Source organism: Nomascus leucogenys, unplaced genomic scaffold, assembly GCF_006542625.1.
Source record: "Nomascus leucogenys isolate Asia unplaced genomic scaffold, Asia_NLE_v1 001403R_19731_qpd_obj, whole genome shotgun sequence".
NCBI lineage: Eukaryota > Metazoa > Chordata > Mammalia > Primates > Hylobatidae > Nomascus > Nomascus leucogenys.
This window is the reverse complement of record NW_022097838.1, coordinates 13,779-18,802: the sequence shown is the minus strand read 5'-3', so window position 1 is coordinate 18,802 and position 5,024 is coordinate 13,779. Positions and strand designations below refer to the sequence as shown.

Below are 5,024 nucleotides of genomic sequence, written 5' to 3'. Positions count from 1 at the left end.
CAAAATCTATTTTCTTCCTCACACCTGACACATATACTTTCTGCTCCCCGGCTCCTTCAGCTGTACTCACTCTTTGTTGAGTCTCCCACAGTTACCATTGTTACTGGCCCAGACTTCAATCCGGCCTCCCACATTATTCCTGATACCACACCTGACCCCCATGACTGTATTTCTCTGATACACTTGGCATTCACTCCATTTCGCCATATTTCCTTCTTTCCTGTTCCTCACCCTGATCACACTTGGTTTATTGATGGCAGTTCCACCAGGCCTAATTGCCACTCACCAGCAAAGGCAGGCTATGCTATAGTATCTTCCACATCTGTCATTGAGGCTACTGCTCTGCCCCTCTCCACTACCTCTCAGCAAGCCGAACTCACTGCCTTAACTCAAGCCCTCACTCTTGCAAAGGGACTACATGCCAATATTTATACTGACCCCATATCCTGCACCACCATGATGTTTTATGGGCTGAAAGGTTTCCTCACTATGCAAGGGTCCTCCATCATTAATGCCTCTTTAATAAAAACTCTTCTCAAGGCTAAATACTGCTAAATTAATATTCTGTGAGGTTTTGAAAGTACTAGGGCCAGAGACAATATCGCTGTTTGGATGACTTTCCATCCAAGTTAACATTCGGCCCTCATCATCAAAGGTGATACGTGTGTACCTCTTCCTTGCAACCCACCAGGGCCTAACACATCATATCCCCACTTTTGAAATTAGGAAACAGCCTCAGAAGTCCAAGAGCTTGACCAAAGTAACTCAGCTGTTAGGTAGCAGAACCAGGTTGGTATGATTCTTCTTCAATATCCTGCCAGTTATATGGGCAAGTGGCCTCAAAATCAACAAAAGACAAGTAGAGGTTGACATGCATCAATGGAGAGAGGCTCAAAAGGAAGAGTCTATACACAACAATAGAGCAGAAATGTATGGCGGGAAGTATGTCTGGCGGTGTGAAGTAGGAGGGGGCACACCAGGTTTCACCTTGGTCAAGTGAATCTATAATTCCAACCTGGGCCTCACCCCTGAGCTCCAGACTTAGCTATCTGTTTTTCTCACTCTAATATAAAATCCATAGGGCAGGACTTAATCTCTAGGTTGTTCACCACAAATTAAAGCAGAGTCTGGTTTATAGTAAGTACTTAATAAATAAACAAACTATCAAGCTAAAGAAACATTCTACACTCCTGGGGGAAGGGATTACCATGAAATGCCATCTGTCCTTTTTCTACTTTTCAGTATTTGGGGTGTTCTTCATTGAAAAAGATTAGCTTCTTGAATGTTCCAGATAGGAAGAAGGAGGGAGAGGGAGAGAGAGAGGAATAGATAGAAGTTTCGTATTTTAACTATGGTTCAATTCTAACCATTCCAAAATTGCATGCAGTTTTTTTTTTTTTTTTTTTTTTTTTTAAGACGGAGTCTCGCTGTCGCCCAGGCTGGAGTGCAGTGGCGCAATCTCGGCTCACTGCAAGCTCTGCCTCCCGGGTTCACGCCATTCTCCTGCCTCAGCCTCCCGAGTAGCTGGGACTAGAGGCGCCCACCACCGCGCCCAGCTAATTTTTTGTATTTTTAGTAGAGACAGGGTTTCACCGTGGTCTCGATCTCCTGCCCTCGTGATCCACCCGCCTCGGCCTCCCAAAGTGCTGGGATTACAGGCGTGAGCCACCGTGCCCGGCCGCATGCAGTTTTTTAAACCATGAATTATAAGGGTGTTTAATTTCCAAATTCATGTAGCTTTTTGTTAATCTTTTCATTATTGCCTTCTAACTTTAATTGCTTCATATTTAAATTATAAATTATATGGTGTGGATGGTACCAATTGTTTTTAAGTCTTCTGACTTGCTTTATGAATTAGTATATAATTAATGTTTCTCCCACAGTCCACATATGCTTAAGAATATAGAATATCTAATTATTGGGTACAAAGGTCTATATTTGTCCATTACACCACGTCCATTCACTGGTTATTCAAATCTACATATGGGCATTCTGTGTAACTTACTTATGGTAAGCAGGGTATGGTGAAATCTCCAAATACGATGGCAGACTTGTCAATTTCTCCCTGTGGTTTTATCAGTTTTTCTTCTGTATTTTGAGGCTATTTTGACAGGTACATAAAATATGAAAATTGCTACATCCTCCTAATTAAGTCACTTAGCATCAAGTTCTTACTAATGCTTTCTGTTCCAAAATCCTTTTTTGTTTGATACTGAAGCTCCATCACTTGTTTTTGGTTAAGGTATACTGGCATATCTTTATCACTGTCTCTCGTTTATAAAAACTTTCAATCTTCTCATATCCTTATATTTTAAATATGATGGATTAAAACAGCTGGATATTCTTTTATTAGTTCCATCTCTCTAACTGGTAACTTTAGTCCATTTACATTTGTTGTGACTGATTTATGTGGACTTCCTTCTGTCACCTTTAGAACTTCTATTTCTCTCACTTTCTAATATAATTTTAACATATCCTCCTGGGATTCCATTAAGATATATTTTAGACCTCATTCTGATCTCCCTCGCCCCACAACCCCACCAACTTCTACCCTATCATCTATCCTCATGTCTCTCTGTGTAACATACTGACTTACTTTTGGAAGATAATTGTCTAACCAATTAATTCTTTCTTCTGATGTCTAATCCATCTACTGAGTTTTTTATTTCAACAATTACATTTTTTATTTCTTTATTTCATTTTATTCTGAGACAGAGTATCACTCTGTCACCCAGGCTGGACTGCAGCGGCATGCATGTGCAGCCCCTGCCTCCTGAGCTCAAGTGATCCTCCCTCCTCGGCCTCCTGACTAGCTAGGACTATAGGCACGTGCCCCATACCCAGCTATTTTTTTTTTTTGGTGGTGGTGGGGTATTTTTTATAGAAACGAGTTCTCACCATGTTGCCCAGGCTTGTCTCCCCAACTCCTGGGCTCATACCATCCTCCCAAAGAGTGCTGGGATTACACGTGTGAGCCACCAGACCCAGCTATATATTTTATTTCTGTAAGTTCTGTTTCATCCATTTTCTTTTCAGGTCTTCCTCATCATTCCTGGTGGTCTTACTGCTTGCTCAATTTTATGAGTCCATCTTTCTTTTATATTAGGTTTCACATATAACTATTTTCTCACAATTCTAATATTTGAAGTCTGTGTTCTGTATCTGATAATTCCAAAACCTAGTCTTTGGGAAACATATTCATTGTTTCTAACAATTCTCAAATATGTTGGGTTGAGACTATTTGAATGCTATGATTTGACTGAATTCATATTTGCCTGCTTTTAATCTTTGAGAATCCTACAGGCTTAAGTTAGAGATGTTTTCCTACAAAAAGTATCTGTGTCTGCTTCTGATGAGAACTCTGGGTATAACTAACATGAGACCACTTTACCACCATGCATAATCCTGACATTCTCTTGGATTCTCTTGGAGCCTCTCAGCATTACACAAGGTTCTCAAATCTGGCTCCCCAACCTTGTTCATTTATACACAGAAGACTAGACTGCTTAGTATAGGTGGTGACTCAGTTCCTGCTACCCTGGAAAAAAACAAAACAGATCTCTCATCTGAATGTGATCACAGACTAGGAAATTCTGAAGGTGAATAACTAGAGGCTGTAGGCAGCAGGGAAAGATAGGTGTCTTTCCTGACCATAGAAATAGGTCAGAAGCTGCCCTAAAGGCTGTGTGCTACAGCATTTCACTATTTAGCTCAACTACCATTCCCTCCATAAGTGTGAGTGGAAGTTTCTTAGAGCACCATGTTGCCTGTAAACAAAACCAGATTTTTGCTCAAAAGTTATAGTCACGGTAAAAACAAACAAACAAACAAACAAACAAACAAACAAAAAACCTCTGGCTTTGGAAGGCTTTCTCAGTAATGTCCTAGAATTAAGGTTACAGCCTGCATTTCATGTTAACTGAACAGAAAACCAGCCTCCAACATCCTTCTGCCCCATGGCTTTCTCTCAGCTCCTCTTGGTTGGGCCTAGGGCAGTCAGACTGTCTGGTTCCAATGCCTGCTCTGCCACCTGTGACCTTGGACAAGTTACCTACCTTGAGTTGCCTCATCCATAAAATGCAGATATTAATAATACCCTCTTTTAAAGTTATTAAGAGGATTGAAAGAGCTAATAAAAAGTAAAAAATAGAAAGACTTGGTAAGCATAGGCACAGAGGGAAAGAAAAAAAGTAAAAATAAATAAATAAAAAGACTAGTGCCTAGCACATAAAAGTTCATCAGGAATTAATTCTATAACATGAACTCAATTTTGCAAAACTTCAAAGTACGTATAACTTTTACTACGGTATACATAACAATAATAAATTTACAACAGTAGACATGTTTCTCTATAGTAAATATAAGAAAGACTAAACAATCAGATACTAAATCATTAAGTGATTATCAGTTAGTAATTTTAATTTTCTTATACTTCTATATTTTCTATAGATCATCTTTGTAACAAAAAGAAAACAAACCAAATGAAAATGAAATGAATCCTCTCAAAAAGAATTAAGACAGGAAGAAGGCTCACAAAGTAACATAAAATATATCTTATGGTTTATGTAAAATTCTTAATAAAAGTACCTTCTTTGCTCCAAGCTGCACTCTGGCTTTGCCTTTGACTCAGGTGGCATTTATTTGCATGATGACTGATTCTATCGAGTAGGCACTTCTTCAGCCCTACAGGAAGAACAAAACATCTCTAGAACACAGCAGCGTTCCTGATTCCCAATTGAGAAGGCCTAACAAAATGGCATATAACTTAACAGCAGCAGACCAGTGTTAAAAAGTCTGGAGTCAAGGGGGAAAGGTAAAATCGGAACGCTTCCAGAATCTCACAAAAAAACAACAAACCGATGTTCTAAGTGCCCAACATGAGCAAATTAGATCCTTAAATAAAGGTCACTGTTAATGCCTATCCTAGCATAGATTCAGCACCAAGTACAATGTCATTTTACTGGTTTACCTTTTCCATTTTTTTTTTTTTTTTTTGAGATGGAGTCTCGCTGTGTCACCCAGGC

The 5,024-nt window shown here is 39.4% G+C and overlaps 1 long non-coding RNA gene across 1 annotated transcript; it reads right to left on the bottom strand.

The window, feature by feature from the left end:
• Positions 1 to 389: 389 nt before the first annotated feature.
• LOC115834376 lies at positions 390 to 5,024 on the bottom strand. Its single transcript, XR_004029274.1, has 3 exons — positions 4,588 to 5,024; positions 2,006 to 2,101; positions 390 to 1,277 (listed from the first exon to the last, which is right to left on the bottom strand). It is a non-coding gene; the product is annotated as an uncharacterized LOC115834376 (long non-coding RNA).